Source organism: Marmota marmota, unplaced genomic scaffold (genome assembly GCF_001458135.2).
Source record: "Marmota marmota marmota unplaced genomic scaffold, marMar, whole genome shotgun sequence".
Taxonomy (NCBI): domain Eukaryota; kingdom Metazoa; phylum Chordata; class Mammalia; order Rodentia; family Sciuridae; genus Marmota; species Marmota marmota.
The window spans coordinates 7,682,148-7,702,597 of record NW_025999932.1 but is presented as its reverse complement, the minus strand read 5'-3'; the positions used below and the strand labels follow the sequence as shown (position 1 = coordinate 7,702,597).

At 41.2% G+C, this 20,450-nt stretch overlaps 1 long non-coding RNA gene across 1 annotated transcript; it reads left to right on the top strand.

Annotated features, from left to right (window-relative positions):
- The first annotated feature begins 11,742 nt into the window (after window positions 1-11,742).
- LOC125615976 lies at window positions 11,743-17,545 on the top strand. Its single transcript, XR_007346575.1, has 2 exons — window positions 11,743-12,036; window positions 16,998-17,545. It is a non-coding gene; the product is annotated as an uncharacterized LOC125615976 (long non-coding RNA).
- Window positions 17,546-20,450: the final 2,905 nt, after the last annotated feature.

Genomic DNA, 20,450 nt, shown 5'->3' with positions numbered 1-20,450 from the left:
TATTTGAAGTGACTGGTGTGTTGGAAATCGCTTCCTGTGATAAGGCATTTTGTTATTATAAATGAATGAATATGAAAAGTGGCTAAGAAGGAAAACTTATGAAGCTGCAGCATAACCTGTGCACACACCCTGGGGACAATGACATATGCATCGGATGCAGCAGATGGTAGACATGAAATTGAACTGGGTATCAAGATTAATAGCCATGAGTCTAATCTCTGAATTGCTCTGATACTGAAAGGCGGCACAGTGACTCAATGGAATTTGTGGAGTTTTTTAATAGACTGTGCAGAGCCTTAGCAGTCCCCCAGTGCTTCCCCAGGATCAGGACTTGAGACGGAGATGGAGGCTCTGGAGGGGAGAGCAGAGATGCCACTTTTCAACATAATCTATGCAGATTAGGGGTATGGAATCGCACTTAAAGAAAAGAACCTGAAGCTTAAATCCATGACTTTAGAGTAATAGTGGATTAGAGAGGAAGGTTTGTAGACAATGCATGAACTTTAGAAATTAAATGTAGGCTACCATTCTTATTTATTTATTTTTATTACTTCCACTGCTTTCTATTGTGACCAATTTATACTTTGGAGACAATTTATCCCCAACAGGATTGAAGCACAGAACAAATTGTGTCTTTTGATGCACAAGGATGGTCATGCTAACTCTGCTTCTGTTCAGTTTGGTTTACATGATGCTTGATGGAGACTAGATAAGACTATAATCTTTGAGGAGTCAGGCAGGCCGGAGACACAGGAAAGAGCCACAGTTTGAGTTCAAATCCAAAGGAAGTCTGTAGTCAGCTGGAAGAATTCTCTGTTATTCTGAAAAAATCAGTATTATTAAGAAATTCCTCAACTAATTGGATGAGGCCTTCAACATTAAGGTAACCTGCTTTACTCAAAGTCTACTGATTTAAATGCAAACCTTGTCTGAAAGAATATCTTCACAGAAACACTGTTTGACCAATACTTGAGTACCATAGCTTAGCATAGTTGACAAAATTAACTATTACAGTGGGCAATAGAGGGTTGTTATAGCAGCTGCATGCTGTCTTTGGGGACCTAAAGTCCTTCAATATATTTTCTACTTTGTATATAGCTTGTGGCCTTCTTCTTCCTGCTTACCTCATTGTCACAAGATGGCTACTAAAGCTCATGCAACACTGCTGTGCTTCCAGGTAGGAAGAGTAGTGAAAACAAAACAAGTTCCTTCAGTTGAACGTGACCTTGGTTTTCAGGCAGTTTCCTTGATATCATCCTCACAAGGCACATGACTTGTTATTGACCATATCTCTTTTACAGGGCAACACTTATCTGTACAATAAGCTGGAAAACAATTTTCAGTAGGAATAGCGTGACTATTAACAAAACTAATTCTATTAACTCAAAAGAAGGAGAAAACATACATCAATGGGCAACCAGCAGCCTCTGCCACTGCATCTGACTTTCAATGAGCACTATGTGCCAGAGAGTGTGCTGATTGCTTCATATATTATCTCAAGTATTGTTTGCAACAACCATAGAAAATAGCAACAGTTATAATCAGGATAAGCTTAAAATTTGTGGTACCTGGGCTCAGGTCCAACACCTATCAAGAGGCACACCTCACAGGCTTGGGACAACCCCACTGTGTCTTACTGCCATCTTTTCTTTTGGGCTAATTGATGGTCACTCTTGTCCTTTGTGGTTTGGAGTACTTGGGGACACACCTTCTTTATTCTTTACCTCCAAACCACAGGCTCAGAAATCCTTCCACAACGTCTGATCGCATACTCAAACTGGGCAGTGTGCTTCACGAAGTCGGTCACATTAAACGTCAAATTAAACCTCCTCTGTTCATTGTGTCAAATTATTTCACATGAAAAAAAATTGCCTGCATATGCTATTTCTGCAATATTTTATCATAACAAACAAATTGTTTGAAAAACAGGGGTTTTTGTTTGTTTGTTAATGCAAGGAGCTGTCACTGCCTGGATGTCGTCTTCCATGCCATGATGACAACCAGCCCTTCCCTTGGTTCTTACACATGTAAAATCTTGCTTCCCAAATGTCTCAAGACACCGAAAAAAAAAAAATCAATGGCTCTGCTTGATTCTGTAGCTTTCTTGAGATAAAGTAAACAGGTAAAGATCATACATGTGTATGTGTGCACACACACAGGTATAAAATCAGGTGTACCACATGATGTTTGATGTTTGCCTGTATTGGGAAGCTAATGCCAAGATGGTGCTCATTAACATGGCCACCACCTCCCCAGTGACTTTTCTATCTGTGGTAGGAACACTTAAGGTGCACATCCTTACCTAAAACCTCACCGATAACCATGGCTACTGTCTGTCCTCCTGCTCTCCGGCACCTGCCCATCTTCATCACAAAGTCACCAGTTTTCTTCTTGGCTCCTGTCTTCAGCAGAACCAAGCCTCTCAGCACCCCCCACCCCAGTGTCCTCTCTGCCAAACTGTCCTAGCCTGGCGTCCAGCCGGAATGGCCCTCCTACTGGGTCTCAACTCCTTGGTCCCAGAAGCCCACTGGGAAGTTCCTCTGTCCAACCCATAAGACTGGGTTCCTGCTGCTCTTTTTAAATGGGTCGCAGGTTTTATTATTTTAATTCAACTCGCTGCTGATTTTGTTTTCCTAGTGGCTGATGTTGTGGACTCTGGATTGGGTATTTTTCCGTTAGCACTGCTGATCATTCTTTAACCTTGCTGCTTTCCTGACTCCAGAGTCCAGCAGCTCATGCCACCAAAGGAAAGTGGATGCCACTCAGGACAGTCGTAGCAGCCAACAGGCTTGGCCTCTGAAAGCCCAGAGCCCAGAGCCCCCAGGGGACCCAGAGAGGTCCCCTTTGTCCTGTCCCGGAGGATTCTGTGGTCATACTTCATTAACCTCTAGAAGGATGCCACAAAGAGGCTGGGTCATCCATCTCTGTCTCATGTGCCCTAAGGTACCTTACTCCTTCAGTGACTCTCCCTGTCCTCGGTGCAGGGGCCCCTTCCTCCCAGAAGGCCAGCAGGAGCTCTGCACTTTGCTGCTCAGCACACCAGCTACTCTACCTTCTCCACACAGGGCCACCCAGTGGCCCTCACCCCCTTCTGGTCTCAGTGGTGGAAAGATGGCTGGTGGTTCGCACCTGAGATGCTGAGTTCTTCCCCGGGTGCTGATCCTGCCGCAGGTTCAGGGAGAAGCTCACAGAAACGACGCTTCCAAGGAGACCTGCCTCCCATTGGGCCCAGAGGACTTGTCTGCAAACTCTGCTCCTGGACTTCTGAGCTTACCACGTGGATTGAAACTGGGACGAGCAGGAGATGAGGGTTCTGCCCAGAACTGTCCTCCTTTGTCTGAGTTTTACATCCTTTGTTACCAGAGAGAGAGAGAGAGAGTGTGTGCAGGGAGAATTTCCAGGTTGCCCACAGCAGAACTCTCCCGGCTGTCTTCCCTGGGTCGCTCCAGGTGGGACATTGCCCTGAAGTGGCCGGCTGCCCGAGGCCCATCACCCCTACCAGCTGCACAGGAAGGGAAAGTAAGAGATGGGAAGAGATCCCACGGGCGGGGAAAGCAGCTCTGCGTGGACCAGGAGCAACACTTGAGCCCTGCGTGGCTCCTTTCCGTAGGTCTCACTGTGGGTGTGTGCTGTCACCTTGGACCCGCACATGTCACTCTGTGCTCAGGATGGGAACATGTGTTGTGGGTGAGGGGAGGGTGGTGGCTAATGCGCTTCTCCTGCCTCCGTGGATGGTCACCTTTTCTGGGTCAAGGAATGTTTAAGCATTAAATGCCTTTCTTTATTCCAACAGCATGTAAGACTTTTATTTTAGGAAGCCCATAAGTCTAAGAGGCCGCGACGTACACCTCTGGAGTTCCCCGCTGGTGGAGGGAAGGTACCACTAGCAGTAAGCCACGGCAGCTCTCGGATCCTAGTATCCTCTCCGTCTAAACTGGCCGAGCAATTCACCTGAGACCTTGTCCAGCTAGGGAGGGTTGGTGGTGTCCCCCTGAATCGAGCACGTCGACGGGGGACGGAGTCAGGGTTGTACCGTGGGGTCACTGAGGACCCTAGACAGCCTTGTTACGAGATATGGAGTTTCCATGACAGGGAAGCCTCGGGGGCGGGGGGGGGGCAAGCACAGGCCGGCCTTCCTGAAGGCCATAGAATGCTGGAGTTCAGAAGGAGAAGTGGAAAAGTAGAAAAAGGCAAGAGAGAGAAAGAAGAGAGGAGGGAGGAGAAAAAGGGGGGTCCCAGGGTTGGGCTCCCGCAGAAGGCAGGCTGGCTACAGAAGCAAAGCGCTGGCTGTGTCTCTGTGGTTGCTGATTTGACCCCCTGTGACCTGTTTCTTCTCACAGCACGAGGACAGTAAGTTGCGGCCCGTGTAGTCCTTGCAACACTGTCATTGGTGTGTAAGAGGGGTTCTGAGACTGCACATGTCACAGGAAGATGGCCGTGGTGTCACTTAGACTGCTGCTCTCTGGCCTCTATATCAAGAGCCTTAGCATTTGGAAACTCATTTCACAGGAGCCAGCAGAGCACTGAGGATGTGACTTGTGAGGTCCCTTCCAAGGAGAAAGTATGCAGCCAACTTGAATGAGGGGCAGGGCTGGGGCTCAGTGGCAGAGCACTTGCCTGGATGTGCGAGGCCCTGGGTTCCATCCTCAGCACCACATAAAAATAAATAAATAAAATAAAGGTGTTGTGTCCATCTACAACATGTATATGAAAACTTAAATGAGCTAAGAGGAAAAGTGATTCACTCCCTTAATTCTTCATCCTGTAGTCTCTGAAGTGGTCCTAGAAAAATACCTATTTATGGACACACATCAAACAGACATATGGAACTCTCGACCCTGCGAGGTTCTTACCACTTCAAGGAGATGCAATGGTGCTGGTGAGATGGGTACCAGTGTTTTTCCCATCTGTGTTTCTGGAGGTGTTTTCTGCCCCTGGGTGCACAGGAATTTAAGATGAGTAGATGTTGCTGAAACGGTGTTAGTGAGTGAATGTCCTCTCTGTAGTGCTGCCTTCCTTTAAAAAGTGCTGTAGGTGTAAAGAGTCTCTGTCTCCAAGGTAAGTGTGCAGATCAACAGACTTTTGGGGTGGTGGGGCTCAGGGGAGGGGTGGTCCTGGATTTAACCAGCCTGTCTCTGAATCTCAATTTCCCAACTTGCAGTCTGCACTAATCAAACTCACTAACCCTCTCTTCTCCCTTCTTATGCAGTGAGAAAACATCTACCTGTTTCTGACTGTTGGGAGGATTAAATGAGATAATACCAGTAAATAAATAGCACCACGCCTGGCAGAGGAAATGGGAAACGCAGAGCGGTAATAACATTTGCCCTTCAAGTGTTTCAATCCCATTTTTTTTTTTTTTGTGCACACACATGCTAACATAGCTTCTTTTGCTTGCAGGGATTACTGCTAACATAATTGATGAAATAGTTTTCCGTTTTAAGAGGTGGACTGTCTTTTTGTCAAAAATATAGGTGGGAGGGAACTTCAGCCTCTGTAAGGGGCTGCACATGGGGAGGGCTGAGCTGGGCTGGAGATGTCTCTAGGTCTGGTCCTGGGCTGTGGTGGGGACTTGCTCCTACAGTGCCTTGGAATCCCAGGGTGGGGCTGTGGGGGGAGGGTCAGAGGCACAAGCTGACTTGTGTGAGTGTGTGTGTGTGTGTGTGTGTGTGTGAAGGTGTGTGAGTGTGTGTGGTGTGGGAAAGAGTTAATTAGTTTCCCCAATCCTTTGGGGACAATAGGTGGAATATGAAAATAGATACGGACCACACAGGTGCTGGAAGGCAGCATCCTGTGGTTGTGGCACAGCACACATACTTTCCAAATTCTCTGATGAAGGTGCTCAGGAACCTGCTGGAATCCAGTTAACCAAGTTAGTCATGTCGATATTCAGGACTGGCTTCATGAGCCCCGTGGTTCAGGGTACCTAAGTCGTCTTTGGCAAATGAAACTGGCCCCCAAGCAGGGCCCCCTTCTGTTTGCCACATGTGCATTCCAGCTCAGAATGTTCTACAACAGGGCAAGCCCAGAGCACTAGTAACTATGAGAACTTAACGGATATTAATGCGAAAAACTGGACAGTTTGGCAAAGAAGTTTTAAGGTGAGGTTTTGCATTTCCTGCTATAACACAGAGCACGGATGGGGGAGTTCTTTGCCTTGTGATTAGAAGAATGAAATCTAAGAACACGAGGGTGAGAGCAAAGGAACAGGATTTATTAGAGTAATAGAAAGAAAGAAAGTAGAGCTCCCAAAATGGGGGGGGGGGGGGCATCCCAAGAGAGGGGTGCCAAGAGGTGTCTGCTGTCTAGGGGTTTATATGGGCTTGATCTGTCCCTGTAGGTGATAAGGGGCATGTAGGACTCATAAAGGGGCCAATCAACTCTATTTTGTGGTCTTCAACAAATGTGGGGAGAGTAGTTTTCGAGACTTTATTAGCATAAGGTGCGAAGAGGGTTTTTCTATGCAAGAGGAAGTGCTTTAGTGAAGGTTTTGCGGTTGGCCCTTACCAGGGTAGGGGTCAGGGAACTAAGAAGGAGCTGTTGAGGCTGAAGCCATCGAGGGCTGTGTCAGGATGCACTCCAGACTGATGCCTCCTTCCAGAATGGCCTGATGCTCTCCTGCCACCTCCTTCCCTTCTCCAAGGTCCTCATCCTGCCTGCCTGTGGGTGGTCCACCTGCCTGCCCCATTCCCTTTGTAAGCACTAATATGCTAATTATCATGCTAATTAGAATCATGGCAGACACTGGGGTGGCCCTTGCTAGGGCTAGAGGTAGGGGTTGCTAAAGAGGATCATAGGCCACCTCAACTCAGACAGACCACAGTATATTTTTCACCAGGTAAGTAGTAACTATGAGAACAGAACGTAGTGTGTTTTGTTCTCAGAAGGGACACAGCCCAGTGATTGGAGCATGGATGTCCGAGCTGGACAACTAGGGTTCAAATCCCAGATCTCATAGCTTGAGTCATGACTAGATCTCTCTCTGCTCATTGGTGAAATGAAGATGAAAACACCTCAAACCCATGGCGTAGCTGGGAAAACCAAGTGAAATGAAGTTTATGAAGCACCTAGAAGAGCCTGGCACCCACTAAGTGCTAAGGACGCCATGGTTTTTACACACAGAGAGAAATTACCTGGAGAGAAATCTTTGCGTAAACTGCCAATTGCTTCAGCACGGACTTTCCTTTTGTTTGGTCTTGTCAGACATACTCGAAACTTCACTGAATTTTACAATTATCTATTTTATTCCACCTCAAGTGAGAAAAAATGTGAACATAAAGGAAAAAAAGCAAAGTGAATTCTGGTTGTGTCTTGGAGAAATGGTGGAAATATGGCATGTTTGGGACAGGCAAGAGAGGATCTGCACTCCCGGGTGGGTTTGAGCTGTTGTGTTTCCAGGAGCAGAGGCTACCAGGGACAAGGGCTGGACAGCATTATTTTCATATTAGAAAGGTGAGCAATTTGAAGCCGATAAAAGTGATGTTGTTTCAGCACAAACTCCCAATGTTTGGCAAAGCTGAGATTTGAACACACGCGTCCTTGCTCTGAAATTCCCTCGGTGGATAAGTTTGACCTTGCAGCATCATGTCAAGCAATTATCTGCACAGGTCGTCAACGGGAAGCTTGTGGCAGACAAAATAGGTCCCTCAGGACTCAGAAGTCTGGGATGTCTTCCCTTCGATTCTCCTCACATTCGCCTCCCCACCCCGTGTAACAATGATTTTCCGCAGCTGGTCATGAAAATTCAGTCCTAGAGTTTACAATGTATATTTGATTCTAGGCACACGGGTTTTGTTTCATAGCAAAATTTTATAATAGGGTAATTGGAGCTTAGATTATAAACCGCTGTTTGTCACATTTAATTGGTGGTTTGGCTGCTTCCACTTTGTGTGGGTGTGCGAGTGACACTATGCTACCCCTGGGTGCTCTGAATGCTCCCAGAAGCTGCGGAAAGATGGGGCTAGTGAGAGCTATTTTCAGAGGTCCTGAAATAATTTCAACAGGAAGATATCGGAGGCCTCCAGTATGGAAGAAATGTCTGAAGCATCCTTCACTCACTGACATTCTGCACAGGAGACAGGAGCCATGTGCGTGGGTTTGCACACGTTAGCGCTCAACATATACCCAGGTAACCCATTGGACAGGGCTTTGTTTTCCCTAGCATTCCTAATTTTTCTTGAAAACAAGGACTTGGTGAGCAGAGAGGATTTGCAGTGCTGAATTTCCTCTTCTCCACACTTTTCCTGTTCATAATCCATGACCTTAGGGATTAGACCTCTTGTGTGCTGAGACCTGGTGTCTGTCTCTACCCATTGTGTGTGCACTGAGCTCATGTGTCCAACTGTCCGCCTGATGACTTCACTTGGAAATTTGAGTTCACCACCAAAGCAGAGCAGATGATCCCACACCTGCTCTTAGGGCCTTTCCATTCCCAGGCTTCTTCATTTCAGGAAAAGATAATGCTGCTCACTTAGTTACTCAAGCCGAAACCACATGAAGCATCCATCAGACATTCCTTTCTTAAAGCAAACACAGAGGTGCTAATCATTCATTAGCAAACACCATCATGTAGCCTTCCCAATACACTAGAAATCCATTCTCCTCTTGCAGTTTCTCTGTTCCTACCAGAATCCAAGCCATCACCAGCCAACCTAAGAGTCTCACCTGAATTATTTCATCATACCCGGTTAGCCTCTGTGCCTCTATTCCATCACCCAACATTCAGTTCTCCACGCAGCAGAGGGAATGACTCAAGCTTCGTCAACATTAAATAAAAAGCCATAAATAAAAACTGACCCACCTGCATTTCTGATCATGGTTACGTAGGAATGGTGCAAATTATCAGGAAGATCTTCCCAACCGGCAGGCAGAATCCTCCTGGAATGAGACTTCTCCTGTATGGAGAAGTTGATTGAGATCATGGTGTTTTAAAAAATTGAATTCAAAGGAGAAAATCTATTTGTGAGTGTTCATCACACATCATCCCTGAGCCCCAGGGCAGCGGTCACCATAAGCACAGTTCACAGGGCCTGGCTCCACTTCCCAGTCCACTGTCACTTTAGGAGGAAACAAAGAACTGGACCCAAGAATTGTAGGGCCATGGACCCCCCTGGAGAATCTCTACTTTCTATGTAGAAATGCCACACAGGCTCCACTGTCCTCTGTTCCTCAAGGGTAGAAACACAGAGCTCGCTAATCCAGAGAGGCCACAGTTGATCCTTTTGTGAAGGGGATGAGCTTCATGTCTGGACCCAGCAGATGCAAAAGCGCTTCTTCAAGCTCACGGAGCTGGTGTGGAGAAAGGAAACTGGAACCTATTCCAGCTTTTGAGGTGCTTTGCAAAGTGCAGATTGGAGCAGGGGTGAAGATGAGAGCCAGTGGGAAAGAAGCCTTTCCCTACTCTCCCTCCATTCAGCTTCCAGTGGAAAGGAGCCATCCTAAATTCCTCACGTAATCCAGTCTCCAAATCCAAACAGGAGACCAGAGAGGCTCTGGGTAAAGAATGGGGTTGGGGTACTCAGATGAGGGATTTTACGTGGTGCCATAACTCAGGGCCGTTTATTTTTCTTTTCTCGTGTTAAACTTGATGTGTGTTTTCTAAAAACTATATTCAAGCACGGAGTTTTAAAAGGAGGTGGAGGGGCAACTACACCTAGCATCTGTAGTGAGGTTTCAGCATCACGTCACCTTAATCAGACCCGCACTTGATGGATCTCCGTTGTCTCTGTCAAGAGAACAGGATGGATGGCGGGGAAGAGAACATCTGACTATCAGAGTGAACAAAATTATAGGAAAGCGGAAAATGGACTTCATTGCCGCATGTCCAAAAAATATGGGTTCTACTGCAGTATTTATCACCCAGGCGATATGATTCCAAAAGCAAGTTGATATGCTCTGATCAGTTAAGTGTGCTGAGCCATTCTTCATCAGATTAAAAATGAAGGAATAAAAAAAAAAACAGTCTGACACCTTGTTCTCCAGGATTATAGTCTTTTATCAAAGGCTAGCAGGCTGTGTTCCATTATCTAACAGGCTGGACTTTCCCCAATCCATTGCCTTTGGAGGGCGGAAAGACAAAATTCAAATTTCAAATGCAGCCAGGGAATGAATAAAGAGTGGAGATGACTCATCCTGGAGCAGGATGACTGCTGGAGTATCACTGTAAAACAACTCTCTGTTCAAGCTGTCAACACAGATATCTCAGGCTGCTAGGAAGGGACCGGAGGAGAGGAGGACTGTAAATGAATGTGGAGTTCTTAATCTTTCAACCAGCTATAAAAAAGGAAAGATAATACATTTGTGAAGGAGAAGGAGACTTCTTATGTATTTAAATTTGTAGGATTGATTTAATTTTCATCTGTAAATTGAAATAGGAGATTTCATGAATGACTGACTGTCTTCGGCCAACACCTGGTCAGACTGCTTCGGACTAGTTCTATACCAGAGCTGTACCCAGGTTGATCATGGTAATCTGTTTGCTCAGAGAGAAGTCTTGAGTGTGTGTCCAGTTTTACTTCTTCAGGATTTTTTTTTAAATGTTGAGTCTTCTAAATATTAATCCTGTGGAAACAGAAACACCAGAATAGTTCTGGAATATTCTATAGCGCCTACGATTTAACCATGCTTCAGCTAAAAATAAGTTGAACAATGAGGTAAACATTGACAGTTGAGAACCGCCTGCTATTGATCAGGAAGGGCTGGGTTAGTGGGTTTTGTCTTTAAACAATAGTAATTGAGGTCTTAAGAGATGTAAATGAGTTGACACCATACGATGGAGATGGATGTGTTTATTGTGATGAAAGTGTGTTCTTATAAAAAATTCCTAGAAGAGCAAGTTTAATTTAAGCATCCAATATATTGATAAACTTTTGTATACAAGGCACAGATGCATCAGCCAATTTTGTGTTTAAACAAAGAGGTTCCGTGCTGTGAAATGAATCTTTATGTCACCCTCAAATTCATATTTTGAAGCCCTGACCCCCAATATGATGGTATTTGGAGACGGGGCTTTGGGAGGTAATTAGGGCTATATGAGGTCAGGAAGCCCCAGTCGGGGAGGTAGAGCCTTTATGGAAAGTCACCAGTGAGCTTGCTGTCCCTCTCACAGTGTGCACTGAGGAGGAGTGAAGGGCTGACTGTTTGCATGCCAGGAACCAGGAAGCCCAAGCCAGCCCTTCCCCAAACCCAACCAGCACTCTATCCCCAGCACGGGGAGAAATGCATGCCTGTTGTTTGAGCCACCCAGTCTGGGCACAGTGTCAGCGTAGCCCAGGGTGATGACTAGGCTCCCAGCCTAATGAGGTGTTGCCCAAAGACAGTCACTCATGAAATCTCCTATTTCAACTTACAGATGAAAATTAAATCAGCCCTACAAATTTAAATACATAAGAAGTCTTCTTCTCCTTCACAAAAGTATTCTCTTTCCTTTTCTATAACTGGTTGAAAGATTAAGAACTCCACATTTATTTATTTATTTATTTATTCAAGTAACACAATGATTTTGAAAAGCAGCTTTGAGGTCATTTACTGTCTAACACGGAATATTCACGTACATTGACAGCTGCCTCCTGGAAGACTTGAGGTCTCAAGTGTGAAGGCAGCCTCCACACCCAGGTTTCAACAATGGGGTTCCCCAGATCTCGTGCCAGAGTTGGCCCTGTGTTTGGTTTTTCCTGTATACAGTACTTGCAATTTTTTTTAATATATCAACAATGTGTTCTTCCTAGTTCACGCAGAAGTTCTGGTACTAAGAAGCAAACGAATGTATTGAGGAAACAGAAGGTCTTCCACCAGCATGTGACTTCAGGACATCCACGGGGGGCAAAGCTAAGTGCCAGTCTTTGCCAGGTGCTGGGTTGGTGTTGTCCTGTCCACACACTCTGATGTCATCTCCATCAGATGAGGAACAAAGGAAAATTTCATTGACTATGGATGTCCAACTTCAAGCCGTGTAGTAAACTTGCAGGCTGTACCGCTCACAACACCCCCAGAAATGTCAAACTGAGCTTCTTTGTCATCCTTGCTTGTGGGACATGTGTAAGTAATATGAACATTTTATAGAGTATGTATTTTCCCAAGAAACAATCCCTGATACATTTCAGAATGTGTTTATTTTTGCATCATTTTAATGCCCTTCAAGATTTTGTGAATTTTTAACAAAGGTATTGAATGCTTGAATAGTTTTACTTTCCTGATAATTTTATGGCCTATGCTTCTGTTTCGAGTGGAATTTTTTTTCTAACACATTTTTTTTTTTTTAGTTGTGATTACTGGCGATTTCTACTATTTTGCAATGTAATTCTGATCTAGTGAACCTGGTTGTCTAAATAACTTATTCTTTAAGTATTGATGAAGACAATCGTATCTGTTAGTAGTTATTTTTTCATATAATTTCAAGCTTCTTATACTTTTGAAATTATACCATGGGTCAGGGGGTATGCTCTCCTGCAGAATAACAATGATATTACCAGACATTCTAGCTGTTCTCCTGAATGTAAAAGAATGCACCCAAACTGTCACAATTTACATTCATTTTAGCCAATACCATTATCAGGTTAATGACTGTCACTGTCACGTCTAGTTCTATTCAGCTAAGTGTTTTTATAGCGAATATTTTAATTTTATAAAACATTTGCATAAATTAAGCAGATGATTTTTTTCCTTTCTATCTATTAATGGCATACATTATGTTATTCAAATTTCTAGAGTGAAACAACACTCTAATTTTAGGTTATGACTAGTAGGTTAGGTAGGATTTTTAAAAATGCACTGCTGAATTTAATGTAGCTAGTTTTAGTTCCAGCTTTTGCTCCTCTTCATGTGAAAGCCTATGACATAAGATGGGTAATCTTCCACTTTTTTTCATTTTTAAGAAGTTCTTGCATAAGACTATTATGCCTGTGCCCTTGAACATTTGGAATCACGTGTAGAAGACTGCAACTCTAATTTCTGTCGAGAAACTCTTTTACTAGTGAATTTCTTTACTTTGATTTTGACTCCCACAGCTTTTTGTTCTGCTTTATTTATGTGTTCTTGGGTTAAGGTTTTTCTAGTTCAGGCAGCTGTCTAGCTCCTTGCACATTTAATTTAGATTCACATGGGCATTGAAAAAAAGTGTTCCTGGTATTCTCAGATAATCTCACTTTTATCTCAGGTCATAATCATTATTTAAAATTTCTTTTTGTCTATTTTTTTGTCTATTTTACTTGACTTTCTTTCGTTAAGTTGCTTTTTGGTTTTGTTGATGGTTTCTAGGACATTTTTATGTCTAGAATGTTTTTATGCTTGACTACATGTTTGTCTTCATGTTTTATTATTTATTATGTTTTTCCACTATGATTTTTTCTTTCCCTTCAATCTTTCTCTTCAATACTTCATTATTTCTTTTTGTAAAATACAATCATTTAAAGCTATAATTTTCAGTTAAGTCTAGTTTTACCTGTATGTGACCCCATTGTATCTATATCTAGATTTATATTGCTTTATTATGATTTCATTCTAAGTATTTCATAGTTTCATGATATTATTCTTTGACCTATACATTATTAAGGATGATTTTGGTGTTAGTTGTTTGTAAATACTTGGGGATTTTAAGTGTCTCGTTTATTTTCTTTCAAATAGTTTATACATTTTCAACATAAAAGATTGAGAAGTAGAGAATGCTACAATGTGAATTTTTCTTTCTTCTGTCCAACTAGCTACATCTTCTCCCTAGGTGTATCCATTATTTTTGTATGTCTTTCCAGATGCTCTAAATGCACCTCCAAATACTATGTCTGAATTTTATTTTCCAACAACTACAACAAAAGAAATGTGATGTAATACATGTTCTCCATAAAGCTTTATATTTCCTTGTTGCAATACATTTATTACTACTTACTGAACTTGCCCACATTAGTAGCATGTAGATGGTTCTATATAACATAAACTAACTGTTACCAATGGCCTTCCACATACAACATTAAACATAGCTGTGGAATTAAATGCCCAAGAGAATGATTGCCTAATCACAAGGAATGCCCACATACACTTGGATTGTTATTGCCAGATACCTTTCATAATGATTATGAAAAGGTATATTCTCAGTAACACTGTCAGCTTTAAGAACATTTTGTATTTTCTTACCTGTGAATGGTGCTTTGTTCTTCAGTGCAATGTAATATGCTTTTTATTTTCCTTTTCATTAACAAGAGTATTTATTTTATTGAGGAGATTTTGCTATTGCTTATCCTGTGATATGAAAAAATATTTTCCCAAATTAACCAAAGTCCTTGACCTTGTGAAATCTTATGTTAAGAATCTTAAATCTATATGTATTGAAATTTACCAGTGCTTTACTATATGTCGTCTGTGTTTTATTCGACACTTTGAAATGCTGACTAGTTTTGCTGACTATGAAATTGTAAAATAGAATCTACCTCTCATGTTTTCTTTTATAATGTTCCATCCCAACCATGTTTCCACCTTTGACTCATCTGGACTTATTTTAATGGAAGATGTGAAGTAAATTTCCAAAGTGTTATTTTTCCTTCAAATGATCATCTGCATTCCTATTCGCTGAATTGTACACGTTTCCCAGTGTTGAGAATCATCACCCTCATTGCATTGGGAACACGGCCCTTTCTCTCCGCCCTTCAGACCCTATCCAATATAAAACTCTGCCTTCTTCCTCCCTCAGCCCAGGTTTTCAAACACAGCCTCCCTGGATTCACCTCTAGACAAGAAAAATAAGAGGCCTCTAGATAAAAGCTCTTGCTTATCTTCCCTGAGATGGGCACATACCTTTCATTCCTTCCTCTCAATCTAGAGAAAAGTAGGGAATGATGAATTGCTTTATCTAATTGTTCTGTCACAGATGGAATAGACATAGCAATAAACACAGTGGAATAATTATACTTGAAAATGCTCCTCATGAAAAATTGTTATTGTGTAAATCGTTGGGGTTATAATTTTCTGTAAAGTAAGATGGTTGAAATCTTATAATGATATTTATTCAGATAAAATTGTAATATCTCCCTTCTTTCCCTCATGAAATCAAGCCATGAGTTTTAGCCTGTGAACTGCTATATAAGGCTTAGCAGCCCACGGAGAAGAAGGCCGGAAATCTATAGATCCAGGACTAGCTGATGTTTTAGTTTGGTCCAAAGGCAAGAAAAAGATGATGCAGTTATGCAGGAAGGATTCCATTCTGTTCAGGAAATGGTCAACCTTTGCTCTGGTTGGGCCTGTAACTAATCAAATAAAATCCACCCACATTAAGAAGATCAATCTCCCTTACTCCATCTACGGATTCAAATGTTAATCCTACCCAGAAACACCCTGTGCACACAGGGGGAGAAATGGTGAAATATCTGGGCACTCCATGGCTCAGTCAAGATGACACATGAAAGTAGTCAACAAGATCTCTATTAGAACTTACCACGTTTTGCATCCAGAGGAGGGTAGAGAACAGGTCTCTGGAGCTATACATTATTGGTAGCAAGCATTGTATTCAAATTCTGATAAGCTTCAGAGAAGGCTCTATGAGTGAACAGATCAATTAATATTGATAAAACTATACTTGTGGAGTTAATGATAATAAATATTTTGGCAAGAATTTCAACTCTCTTTTAATGGGAAATTTAAATGAATTCTACTAATTGGATATATATATTAGACTATGATTTTAATTAATGGATCAGATTCTTTAGAATATATAACTTGGCTCACTTCCCTGATAAAGCTAGCTTTTAAATCTCTAAAATAATAGTTATTCAACCATAATCAAATGACAAAGTATCCAGAAATCATCTAAGAGAAATATTACAATGCATGTGTGTGCATATATACATTTACTTATATCCAAAATCATAAATTTTTACGTATCTTATAAAGTCCAAACATTTTATTTTATATATTTATAAAATGTATATACAGTTTAATATATAAGAATATATGTAATATGATAAATATATAGCATAATATGTAACATAATGTATATTTTAGTTTAAATGCTTGTTTTAGTTCAAATATTTCTTTAGTTCAAATGTAAAAAAATTGTAATACTTCTAGTGATTAAATAATACCTACTGATTTGTGTTTTAGTAAATTCTATAGTTACTCTGGTGTCTTTGGGTTTATATTTTTTCCCAGATGAAAACTATAAGAAGTAAAATTATATGAAGTTCCAGGGGATAGTTCTTTTTGAGTATCTGCAGACAAATCCTTGGATTTCTGGAGGGTGACTATGGAATTAGAGCAGGCCATGGGCAGGCTGCTTCCTTTTTAACTCCATCTTGTTCATTTCTTTCTTTCTGTGGGTATTCAGCTTAGGGTCAGTAATGTTAAGCATGAACAATCTGACAGGTGACATCTATGTTCAGACAGTGTCAGAGCTGATCCGTAGTGCAATAAGAAGTGACACAAAGTTGACTGACAGGGATCCCTTAAGTTGTGTAAAAGTGTGCTACCAAGAAGAAGTTGGGGATTTTTTTTTTCTTTTAATGTGTAACATGGGGCTACGTCCTTTGCTGTAAACTTTTGTTGCCGTGTTGGGAAATTAGTTTGGTCTTAAATTTTCCTTCTGTGAATAATAAAATTGTCCTTGGAGACTTGATTCATAGACAAATTCTCTTTAGGAAAACATGACTTGAATTTGAAACATTTGTAAAACCATTGCTCATTGGCACTACTGGTTTTCTCTACATCCTCTTAATTATCCGAAGGTCACAAATGTAGTTAAGATCACATAGATAGGCTGCCTGGTGGCTCCCTGAATTCAGTCTCAGTGTCTGTGAAGCTTGGGCTTCTTGTGTCCTGGTTGGGGGTCTCTGGGCTGTTCTCTTCCTACTCTGTTCTCTCAACCTCAGTAGTTCCTGTCTGGTCTCTAACAACAATCTTCAAAATGCATTTTCCATGGAAGACTTGTATGTTAGCTCAGCGTTCCTGTGCTAAAGTCACATGCACATAGAAGTATTGTCATAAAGCATGTCTCTTTTGCCCCTTTGTTTTTACAATAGGAGAAAGTGCCAAAGCAAGGAGATGACCAGAAGGTGATGCCTAGACTGAGTAAGATTTTATTGAGATTCCTCAAAAAAGAGATTTTCAACTTACACATGTGTGAGAGACAGCGGAATGTCAAAGAAAAGATTTCAAACAACCTCTCTAAAGAAGAATAAAAGAAAAATGTAATACTTTGCAGAAAAAAATACTTTCATATATTCTGAGCAAATTTTATATTGACGACATGATTTTGGTATAACTTATTGACTGTCTTTTCCCCAAATGACCAGCATAAAAACCTGTTCATAAAGAAAATCAGGGTCACTAGATTATGGAATAAGAAGAAAACAGCAACAGAGAGAATGGTTATCTTGTGCAGATTCTCCACTCTTAGTCCAAAAATCCTTAACAAAAAGGCTCACAATACTTCATGACTTTGTTTTTGCTCAATGTTTGAGATATTTTCTTTATTGGAATTTTCCAAAAAAAAAAAAGTCTGTACCTGTAGTAAAAATATTCCTTTCATGTACAAACAACTTGGTATGCTTTAAACATTTTTTCATATGCCAAATATCATTGTGTTTTTATTAAAATCGTCTCTTGGATGGGTGGTAGAAATTTTTAAAGGCTGGATGCAGATGAGCTTCAGGGTCTTGCAGTAGGATGTGGAGACCACTTTCTGGAAACCGTTCACTGTCCCCTGGATATGCCTAGCTACTTTGAACACATAACTATAATGGCAAGTCCAGGGAAAAATTCGATCTCCATTTTTTTTTCTCTTTTTAAACTAGTGATTATCTTTATATCTGAGATGCCTTCATAAACAGTCTAGACAAGTCTGGATATGAAGAAATATAATTAGATTTCTTACTTGTCACCTGAGCTGTCTAGCTATGACCTTGTGGGATGGGTCATGGGAAAGATTTGGCCTGAGGCCCTGCAGTGCTGTTTTAATGTGGACCTTCTCCAGAAAAAGTCTTAGTTCAGAGCATTTCAAATATCTGAGAGAAAGAATTGGTTTATTTTTTTATATTTCAACAAATCCTGGAGCTACACTTCTGTAAAATGTAATAAAAATAAATTAATAGAAAACAATGAAAAAATCACATACAAAACACCAACTCACAATTTTAGAAAGTTAAGACTTTCAACATATCCAGAATTATCAGAGTTCTTCTAAAACTTTCAAAATGCTTGTTTCAATTACTGTATTTATCTCATCATAAATATAAACAGCTCAGAAAATAGCCCTGGTGCCTGGCCACTATTGGGCAGCACAGCCTCAAGTCATGGGCATATCTACTACTTAGATGCTGATGTATTTGAAGAGGGCCAGGAAGTTCTTCCCAGAGCTAACTGTTTGGTGAAGGAGAGAAAACCCCTCTCTGTTGACCATCGTTATTCGAAGGAACTTTCCTTACACAGATGCACTCCTTCCTCTTGGAACCTTATCCCTGAATCAATTAAGGCACTAATTATTTTCTATTTTAAATTGTTGGCATTTCAGGGTTGTTTTATTTCTGTTGCTATAATCTAAGCTTCTTTAAGAGAAGGTTTCTATTTAACTTGCATTTCTGCTCCTCACTCTCCAGTTTAGCTCAGATTAGTCATCAATCAGTCACTTATTATTGATCAATAAATATTGCCTGACTTAATGAATGAACTCATCCTCATGAATATAATAAGGTAATACAAACATATTACAGTTAAAATCAAATTACTGATAATCAAATATAGTCCATTTATTCTTAATTTGTAAAAGACTTAAACTAGAGATAAAATAATCAGAAGTATCTGCTATTATGGGTTGAACTATGTCCTCCGAAAAGATATGTTGACCTCCTAACCCCTCCTAGATGAGGAGTGGACTGATTTGGAAATGGGGTCTCTGCAGATGTCATCAAGTTAAGATGAGGTCAGGAGGTGGGCCCTAATGCAGTCTGTCTGGTGTCATATGAAATGAAGGGAGACAGCCACAAGGGGAAGAGGGCCATGAGAAGAGAGCCGAGACAGGATTATGCAGTGCCAGCCAGCTATTGGCTGGGGTTAGAGAAGCTACCAGAGGTCCATCTTGATTGTGGGCTTCTTGCCTCCTGAAGCAGGAGGGAGTAAATTTTTGTTGTTTTAAGTAACTGAGTTTGTGGGGGGTTGCTATGGTTGTCCTAGAAAACAATACACAAAGAAAACTGAAAAAAATTAGAATGGAGAATTCCAAGAGGGAATTTGTAAAAGCCCGAGAAACAAAAAATATTCAGCATTCAGCCTGGGCCCGAGCTGCAGGCCAGTGGCTTGCTGCTTCTGTGCCTAAACAGAAGGTGAATTATACTAAGGGTCCAGTGTTAAAAGCCAGACAAATTTATTTAGACTAGAGAAGAAAAGACCTGGTAGATAACTGACCTGGCTCCCACCGCCTGGTGTGACAGAGGCCCTGCTCCATTCAAGGAGAACCCGGACAATCACTGGGGTACTGCAGATTTTTCACTGTGTCTTATGCTATTTGAATTATATTTTTTTCCTGAACATCACTAATTATTTCCTGTAAGAATGGTAACACATTTTTCAAGATCCATCTAATTGCCAAGAGTTTCACTCTAACTAATTTCTCTCCAGTGATTTATTGTTCATGTTATCCTAAGAAAGATGAGAAAATATTGTTATTTTCCCATTTTCAGCATTTCAGTCAAAATGCACTTAAAATGACACTCACATATGCAACCACATTCAAGGAGTACTCATCAGCTTAAAACTTGAATACATGTAGATCAATCTTTTATTGATTCAAACAGTTTAAATGCTAGGTGTATATTACACTAAATGCAGAACAATGCATTAAATATTTATAGAATTAAGTATATGAAATCTGTGATATAGAAGAATATAATATGTTTGGAATGTAAAGAATAGAATTCCTAAAGATGGTAGTTAGTGGATATTAATTCCTAGTTCTATATTTATTTACCCATAATTCATTAAATGGAAACATTCTTCAATCCATAATAAAAATTATTTAAAAAATTAAGAGAAATTCAAGTTGAAAAACAAGTCACAATGGATGAGCAGGTTTAAAACAAAGTAATAAAAGAAAAGCAAGCTATTAAAAATATCAATGCCCTTAAAAGTGAAAAGGGGACCTTACAACTGAACTCCAGAGCATAGCTTTTAAATGCTATTCTACCTGTAAAAGAAAAAGCAGTTGTCTGCAGTATTTTTAAAGGTCAAAGATATATTCAGAACTAGGTCAGGAGCAACGGGAGTGGCAGGGTGCCACGCTGGCTTGTGAAAGGTGACTCTGTACCTCTGTGGCCTTGCAGGTCGCCCTTGATGATTGGTAAGGAACCCAGCAGCAATGGCTGTGGGCAGGTGGGGCTGTAGCCCTGAAGGTGGCATTCACATCAGGGATGTAGCGGAAGGTTTGAGCAAATCTAGGAAAATATTTATAGCCTCCCAAAGTTAAGTGAGTGTGACAAATC